The sequence below is a fragment of the Schistocerca serialis genome, chromosome 8 (assembly GCF_023864345.2).
Source record: "Schistocerca serialis cubense isolate TAMUIC-IGC-003099 chromosome 8, iqSchSeri2.2, whole genome shotgun sequence".
In the NCBI taxonomy this organism is placed as follows: domain Eukaryota; kingdom Metazoa; phylum Arthropoda; class Insecta; order Orthoptera; family Acrididae; genus Schistocerca; species Schistocerca serialis.
This window is the reverse complement of record NC_064645.1, coordinates 36107862-36117835: the sequence shown is the minus strand read 5'-3', so window position 1 is coordinate 36117835 and position 9974 is coordinate 36107862.

The window sequence follows — 9974 nt, the reverse complement described above, 5'->3', positions numbered from 1 at the left end:
CGATCCGAGTAAGAAGGCTCCTTAGGTAGCCCACATTTGACGACGAGCACGGAGACATAACAAGAAATATGTTGCTACAGAAGGGTGCTCAAGATTAGATCAGTACACACTAATTGGCGGGGGAGGGGGGATCGATACTGATTCGAACGAGGAAAATAAGAAATTTGTGGCACAAAGTGATGAAAATAGGGGACCATATAAAGCGACAAATGTTGAGTCATGAAGGCATCGTAATTTTGTATGGCAAGAAGTGGAGAAGTGGGTAGGAGGGACTGCAAGGCTTTAATGCAGTAAGCAGGTTGTGGTAGTTATGCAGACACGAAACGGCGTGCACAGGGTACAGAGCTGCATCAAAAATGTCTTCGGACAGAAAACAACGCATTAAATATGGTCGAAATTTTTTTACAGAAGATGCAATGACACCATGCACCTCGCCCAAAATTCCATCAGAATGAGACAGACAATTTTGATATCGCTGTCAGAAGAAAGCAAATGAGACGGATTTTGTCGGAAAATTTAGCGCAATTACTTTATGCTAAATACTTTGTCACTGTAAGGAGATTACCGAGAGATAATAAAAATTTTCATCGAGAACAGAAAAACATATCAATCTGTTGCCTTCGATTTTCATATTTTCTTAAGTCTCCAGCATCGCTAAATGTTTAAAGCAACTGTCTCGACATCCACGCCTCAGAGCCAATACAAACTGTGTAAATGCCGAGTTTCAGACATCTGTTACTTTCATTTCTCTTCCCGGACAATGTTTTGGGCCCGAGTCCACATTTGACAGTGTTCGTGGTAAAGATATGAGAACGTACATCTGCTTTGTGGCCTCACATCCGAAGTACGTGTACTGAACAACTTAGTAATAAGAGCCCTCGTAATCGTCAGTGGAATGCGAATGTGGAAAAAAAGGGTCTGCAGTAAAAATAAATTCGAGAGCAGTCCCCAAAAAAGTAAAATATTTTTCTTTCCGTTCATGCTTTGCCTCAATGTGTTCTTTATTGCTCACCCATTTTCCGTATGCGTATTATAATGATGTTTGCGAGAGAAACAGAAGTTTGTTGTGTCTCAACATGTCGTTTTACACAAGCATCCAAATGCAAACGTACGTCCTCCTGCGCTCCCTGCTAGTGCACCGCGTTCATTCATTCACACTCGGTGTCTGGCCGGCCCTCGTCGAGCAGCGCGGCCGTACACCAGCCGCGCTCTAAAAAACACTGCAACCACGCTCGCGTCAGGTTCTCGGCAGCGGCGCCGCCAATACGTCGGAACTGCGGGTCGCCACAGGGGTCGGCATCCTCCTATACAATAACACGCGCGACGCCCTGTACCGGCACAAGGAAGACTTTTTTGACCTGGCGACGACTTGTCGACGGAGAGAGCGCCAAGACTGCCCCAGGGGTGTTCCAGTTCGCGTCAAACTGGAGAAACCCAACCATCTTCGACGTCTGCCGGTGCAGTTTAGGTGAAGACCTATCTGAATTGGGCTTTCGAATATCAAGATTTCGTAGTCACTCCAGAAATTTCACCTGGTGCCGTTGTGGTTACGTATTTACCAGGCGATTTCACAACACGCTGAGGTTAAGTATCAATGGCTGAATACGCATTTGCTACGTGAAAAAGAATTATGAGTGACATTAACTCTCCTGCCTATATTAAACACACTATTTCTCGCAGAACAAAGTCAATTTTTCGATTACACTGAGCAACTTACAACGTGTTCAGCTTGCTGATAAGCCACACATTCGCCTCAAACAAACAAACCTCTATGTGTGTGCATGACTGTAGAAAAAGAAAAAAAATGGTTCGAATGCACCTTAACGTTATTGCTAATGAAAGTGTCGATCATCGACATCGCTACTGCGGACGCCAGCAGAACCGACGAAAAAAAATTTGGACAAAATTACCTGTTACGAAGACAGCAAATTCCGACTTCCGGGGCCCTGACAAACTAGACCTTTGTGGAAACTTGAAAATAACTGACATAGATAAAAAATGAAATGCATCACAGGTATCTCTTTTGCTACTGCCTTTATATTAGCACTGTGGAGTAAGAACAACCATTTTTCTTTTTTACAATAAAAGGAGAGACAGTTCGTGGTTATTTAGTAGTTACAATATTATCCACGGAAACTCACGAGTCACGTCCCTAACGCAGCTGCCGCGATGTTCACAATATATTGCGGAAACAGAAAATGTGTTATAGGTTGACTCTTACACAGAAGATTACAGCCACCAGCCACGTTTTACAATGCTATTTATTTATTTAAACAGCGCCGTTACCGGTTTCGAACCGACAGGTTATCTTCAGACGGCTAGTTCACGTTTTACGTTAGATTTTTCTTTTTGTTTCCCCACATGACGAAATTTCCTTGGGGTGGTGGTGCCCTACAGCCAAAACAAGATGTGAGACAACGTCTTTTTAACTGTAACTGTGCCTCACAACGATTTTAAGTGATGTAAACAAACTGTTATTATTAAAGGGAGGATGTTTCCGTTACTTACGATGAAGAATCCGCGCCATTATGCTCCAGTGCAGGTTGCTCATCATCCCGAAGCAGTGAAAACTGTATAATGCACTTTTTGTATATATGCATGCACATACTGCAAGGCACTACTCACACACTAAGAAGTTTCATTATACAGTTTTCGCAAGTAGCAAGAGCTCCGGGTTCGAATCCTGGTCTGGAACACACATCGATTGCCACTCTACATTACTATTATTCGGCCTTGTCGCAGTGGTAACGCCAGTTCCTGTCGGATCACCGAAGTTAAGAGCTGTCGGGCTGGGCTAGCATATGGATGGGTGATAATCCGTCTGCCGAGTGCTGTTGGCAGGAGGAATGCACTCAGCCCTTGTGAGGCAAACGGAGGACTACTTGTCTGAGAAGTAGCGGCTCCGATATCGCAAACTGACATACGGCAGAGAGAGCGGTTTGTTGACCACACGCCCCTCCATATCCCCATCCAGTGACGCATGTGGGCTGCGGGTGACACAGCGGATGGTCGGTACCGGCGGGCCTTCATGGCCTCTTCCGGCGGAGTTTAATTATTATTATTATTATTATTAAACTTCTCTTACATTTACGTTGTTACAGTAATACATTTGAAGTATGGGTAGTGGTTTTCTGTTTGTGTATTATCATCTACGGTATCGGACGCCATCCCGTCGGCTGCACTTTAAAACACGCGCGCCGGCAGTCACGCCGCCTGTTTTCCTACAGCCTCCACCGCTGTCAATGATACGCAATTATCCCCTCTCCGGAGCTCCAACTACATAATTTGTGTGTTTGACATTTCATAACATTCACAGACTTCCATAGCGGCCAGGGCTTTTCATCTATGGAATACTTGTTATACTGAAGGTTGACAGAATTGTAAACATTTTTATCTGTATGTATTTTAACATTCAAACCTACTGTTAGCAACTGACGCCGCAACTACGGCAAACTAAGTTATACAGGGTGTACATAAAGCCCAGGAACACTTTCAATTATTTATTGCACAACAAGCAAACATTTTATAGATATCATACGTCATTTTGAAAAGAAACCCTGAAAGTTGTTTTTCATGTATACCGCCCCAGTGTAGTTTGGTAATTTGCCGATAGTCAGTGCTAGTCGCAAACATGGCGACTTCAGGTGCTGAGGGAACTTTCTGTGTGTTTAAGTTCGACAAAAGCCCGTCGCAACGAATTTGTTGTGCCAGTGGTAAACGCCCTTCCTTGTTGGTGGCTACTTACTGTACTTGGTTCTAAACATCCGTTGAACAGCTGTAGCACACTTGTTTTTGTCGAACTCCAACACACAGAAAGCTCGCTCCGCTCCTGAACTCGCCATGTTCGCGACTAGCGCTGACTATCGCCAGATTACCAAACTACGCTGTGGCGGTATACATGGAAAAACAATCTTTCAGCGTTTCTCTTCAAAATGGCATACGTATGATATCTGTACAATGTTTGGTTCTAGTGCAATAAATAATTGAAAGTGTTCCCGGACTTTACGTACACCCTGTATATTATTTTTACTATATGATATTAGATGCAGAATAAATTAATATCTGAATTCTCTGTCCACGAACCGCATCTTTTCCTCGCCCCTGCATCCACTAAAGAGTTCCAAAATGAGGTAAGCAAGTTACAACATTATCTACAGCAAAACTGCATTCAAGTGCTTAGTCTTCTGATCGGAAGGAACGTAACCCGGGTGACCAGAGTGGGGGTAGGCAACATGATTCATGTTTGATTCTTTGGGCCACTTTGCAAATCCAACTTTGTCTTCTGGACATTACAGCTATATCTTATCTGATACAATAAGGCAATCTCGAAAAGTTTGCACTTGTGATCCTACTACGCAGTCTCTGTGGACGTCCCTTCTCGAGACTTGCGAGAGAGCTCCCCATATTTTCTTGGAACGTATATTTTCGGTATTCTGCGTGATGAAGGACGCCTCTGTTGGAACGATTGCCACTGGAGAATGCTGAGCATCTCCGCAGCGCTCTCGCGCATTCCATATGTGACATAACGCCGCTTTTCGTTTTATCATCTCTATTAATACAACCAGATACGGATTAGATAATGACGAGCAATACTCAAACACAAGGTCAGGTGAATGGTTTGAAAGCCACTTCTTTCATTGACGAATTACATTTCATTAAGATCTATCCAACGAACCTCAGTTTCGTATCTATTTTCTAGACACAACTGTTTTGTTTGCCTCTACTGATTTATCACTAATAAGTTACTTTTCATGTCTTGGCGCATTTCGCAAGTCTCCTGGTGTTCCAATCAGTTTTGTACGGAACATTCGACGCTATCGATTAGACACTTTATACTATATGTTGCAAACAGTGACCATTCTGCAGCACTCCCGAAAGTGGTAAATTGGGTTCTATCTGCACGGAAGCCCTGATTGCGGTCACGTACTACGTGAAAAATAAACTCAGCACTGTCTCTGCGGGAACTATTAGCGCTTAATAACCTTGTACAAAAAGGTTTGCACTTTTCGTGGGGTTCCATTTCCAGTGCGACTGATTAGAAAGATACATTCTACAATTTAAAGTGTAAGTTGAAAGGTTTCCTTTTAGCAGAATGTTTTTGTAATGTAAGGACTGTTTTTGTTATCTAAGGACTCTTTTGCTGTGTACAGATTAGAGATTGTATTCAATTGTTGCCAAATTGGTGATATGCAGAAACCGTATTTGTAAATATGTTGTTGTTGTGGTCTTCAGTCCTGAGACTGGTTTGATGCAGCTCTACATGCTACTCTATCCTGTGCAAGTTTCTTCATCTCCCAGTACCTACTGCAACCTACATCCTTCTGAATCTGCTTAGTGTATTCATCTCTTGGTCTCCCTCTACGATTTTTACCCTCCACGCCGACCTCTAATACTAAATTGGTGATCCCTTGATGCCTCAGAACATGTCCTACCAACCAAGCCCGTCTTCTAGTCAAGTTGTGCTACAAACTTCTCTTCTCCCCAATACTATTCAATATTTCCTCATCAGTTATGTGATCTACCCATCTAATCTTCAGCATTGTTCTGGAGCACCACATTTCGAAAGCTTCTATTCTCTTCTTGTCCAAACTATTTATCGTCCATGTTTCACTTCTATCCATGGCTACACTCCATACAAATACTTTCAGAAACGACTTCCTGACACTTAAATCTATACTCGATCTTAACAAATTTCTCTTCTTCAGAAACGCTTTCCATGCCGTTGCCAGTCTACATTTTATATCCTTTCTACTTCGACCATCATCAATTATTTTGCTCCCCAAATAGCAAAACTCCTTTACTGCTTTAAGTGTCTCATTTCCTAATCTAATTCCATCAGCATCAAACGAGTTAACCCGACTACATTCCATTATCCTCGTTTTGCTTTTGTTGATGTTCATCTTATATCCTCCTTTCAAGACGCTATCCATTCCGTTCAACTGCTCTTCCAAGTCCTTTGATGTCTCTGACAGAATTACAATGTCATCGGCGAACCTCAAAGTTTTTATTTCTTCTCCGTGGACTTTAATACCTACTCCGAATTTTTCTTTTGTTTCCTTTACTGCTTGCTCAATATAGAAATTGAATAACATCGGGGAGAGGCTACAACCCTGTCTCACTCCCTTCCCAACCACTGCTTCCCTTTCATACCCCTCGACTCTTATAACTGCCATCTGGTTTCTGTACAAATTGTAAATAGCTTTTCGCTCCCTGTATTTTACCCCTGCCACCTTCAGAATTTGAAAGAGAGTATTCCAGTCAACATTGTCAAAAGCTTTCTCTAAGTCTACAAATGCTAGAAACGTAGGTTTGCCTTTCCTTAATCTAGCTTCTAAGATAAGTCGTAGGCTCACTATTGCCCCACGTGTTCCGATATTTCTACGGAATCCAAACTGATCTTCCCCGAGGTCGGCTTCTACAAGTTTTTCCATTCACTTTAGTATTTTGCAACTGTGACTTATTAAACTGCTAGTTCGGTAATTTTCACATCTGTCAACACCTGCTTTCTTTGGGATTGGAATTATTATATTCTTCTTGAAGCCGGAGGGTATTTCACCTGTCTCATACATCTTGCTCACCAGATGGTAGAGTTTTGTCAGGACTGGCTCTCCCAAGGCTGTCAGTAGTTCTAATGGAATGTTGTCTACTCCCAGGGCCTTGTTTCGACTTAGGTCTTTCAGTGCTCTGTCAAACTCTTCTCGCAGTATCTTCCTCTACATTCTATTCCATTTCCATAATATTCTTCTCAAGTACACCATCCTTATACAGACCCTCTATATACTCCTTCCAACTTTCTGCTTTCCCTTCTTTGGTTAGGTTTCCATCTGAGCTCTTGATATTCATACAAGTGGTTCTCTTTTCTCCAAGGGTCTCTTTAATTTTCCTGTAGGCAGTAACTATCTTACCCATAGTGATATACGCCCCTACATCCTTACATTTGTCCTCTAGCCATCTCTGCTTAGCCATTTTGCACTTCCTGCCGATCCTGTTTTTGAGACGTTTGTATTCAAAAATGGTTCAAATGGCTCTGAGCACTATGGGACTCAACTGCTGAGGTCATTAGTCCCCTATAACTTAGAACTAGTTAAACCTAACTAACCTAAGGACATCACAAACATCCATGCCCGAGGCAGGATTCGAACCTGCGACCGTAGCGGTCCTGCGGTTCCACACTGCAGCGCCTTTAACCGCACGGCCACTTCGTCCAGCAGACGTTTGTATTCCTTTCTGCCTGATTCATTTACTGCATTTTTATATTTTCTCCTTTCATCAATTAAATTCAGTATTTCTTCTGTTACCCAAGGATTTCTACTAGCCCTCGTCTTTTTACCTACTTGATCGTCTGCTGCCTTCATTACTTCATCCCTCAAAGCTACCCATTCTTCTTCTACTGTATTTCTTTCCCCCATTCTTGTCAATTGTCCCCTTATGCTCTCAGAAACTCTGTACAACCTCTGGTTTAGTCAGTTTATACAGGTCCCATCTCCTTAAATTACCACCTTTTTGTAGTTTCTTCAGTTTTAATCTACATTTCATAACCAATAGATTGTGGTTAGAGTCCACATCTGCCCCTGGAAATGTCTTACAATTTAAAACCTGGTTCCTAAATCTCTGTCTTACCATTATATAATCTATCTGAAACCTGTCAGTATCTCCAGGCTTCTTCCATGTATACAACCTTCTTTTATGATTCTTGAACCAAGTGTTAGCTATGATTAAGTTGTGCTCTGTGCAAAATTCTATCAGGCGGCTTCCTCCCCTTTTTCTTAGCCCCAATCCATATTCACCTACTACGTTTCCTTCTCTCCCTTTCCCTACTGACGAATTCCAGTCATCCATGACTATTAAATTTTCGTTTCCCTTCACTATCTGAATAATTTCTTTTATTTCATCATACATTTCTTCAATTTCTTCGTCATCTGCAAAGCTAGTTGGCACATAAACTTGTACTACTGTGCTAGGCGTGGGTTTCGTATCTATTTTGGCCACAATAATGCGTTCACTATGCTGTTTGTAGTAGCTTACCCGCATTCCTATTTTCCTACTCATTATTAAACCTACTCCTGCATTACCCCTATTTGATTTTGTGTTTATAACCCTGTAGTCACCTAATCAAAAGTCTTGTTCCTCCTGCAACCGAACTTCACTAATTCCCACTATATCTAACTTTAACCTATCCATTTCTCTTTTTAAATTTTCTAACCTACCTGTCCGATTAAGGGATCTGACATTCCACGCTCCGATCCGTAGAACGCCAGTTTTCTTTCTCCTGATAACGACATCCTCTTGAGTAGTCCCCGCCCGGAGATCCGAATGGGGGACTATTTTACCTCCGGAATATTTTACTCAAGAGGACGCCATCATCATTTAACTATACAGTAAAGCTGCATGCCCTCGAGAAAAATTACGGCTGTAGTTTCCCCTTGCTTTCAGCCGTTCGCAGTACCAACACAGCAAGGCCGTGTTGGTTAGTGTTACAAGGCCAGATCAGTCAATCATCCAGATTGTTGCCCGTGCAACTACTGAAAAGGCTGCTGCCCCTCTTCAGGAACCACACGTTTGTCTGGCCTCTCAACAGATACCCCTCCGTTGTGGTTGCACCTACGGTGCGGCCATCTGTATCGCTGAGCCACGCAAGCGTCCTCACCAACGGCAAGGTCCATGGTTCATAGGGGGGGGATTTGTAAATATATGTGATCAAAAGTGTCCGGATACCTGGCTGAAAATGACTTATAAGTTCGTGGCGCTGGAATTCAATATGGTGTTGGCCCACCTTTAGCCTTGATGACAGCTTCCACTCACGCAGGCATACGTTCGATCAGGTGCTGGAAGGTTTCTTGGGGAATGGGAGCCCATTCTTAACAGATTGGTGCACTGAGCAGACTATCGATGTCGATCGGTGAGGCCTGGCACCAAGTCGGCGTTCCGAAACATCACACAGGTGTTCTACGGGATTCAGGTCAGGCAAGTCCACTACAGAGCAACGACCCATACCAATGTTGGGCTGGTGCCTGCTTTCGTGCGGCATGATCAGCCCCAGTCGAACCGCTCTGTCAGGAGGGTAAATATGGAGTTTGATCAGTTGCGTAGGGCGGCCACTCTGTCAGACATTAGATTGGTTCCTGTCGAGGCTATTGGTAGGGGGGATTTCACAAGGCATGGGCTAAACCTCAATAGGAAAGGGAAGGGTAAACCAGCGAAATCCGTAAGGGGGGACACTAGTACTCATGGATGTACCTCTTTTTTAGACTTATATCGGTGTCCAATGAGAAGTTCAGGCGGGCAGGTGCTAAAGAGGTCTAAAACTCACAAAATTCTCACAACAGGAAAGTAAATAATAATGTTACCATATTTAACCAACATATTGGTGGAGTAAAGAAAAAAGTAGATTCTCACAAAAGTAAAGTAAAAAATAATGTTACCATTTTTCACCAAAATATCCCGGGATTGAAGAATAAAGTAGATGAGCTCCTGGTTTGTTTAGATGACATTCAATCTTATAATGTAATAGATATACTATGCCTGTCTGAGCATCACATTGTGTCTGATATGGAAAAGGTAAACTAGCTGGACATATGAGTAGAGAGAATAAGGTGAGAGGAGGAGTTGCGATATATGTCAAAAGTTATCACTGTGTCGAAAGCTTAGATACAAAAAAGTTTTGTCTAGAGCAACATATAGAAGCATGTGCCTGTCAACTTAAACTGAAGGAGGGCTCTTTTATAATTGTAATAGTATATAGGTTCCCTTCAGGAAACTTTCATTTATTCCTGGAAAACTTGAATGCCTTATTGTGCTATCTGTCAGATAGGGGAAAGCAAATTACTATTTGTGGGGACTTCCATGTTGATACACTGAAAGAGTGTAATAGGAAGAATGACGTGGAAGTCTTGCTCGGTTCTTTCAAATTGACATCTATCACTAATTTTCCTACTCGGGTAGTAAAGGACAGCAGCACATTGATAGATAACACT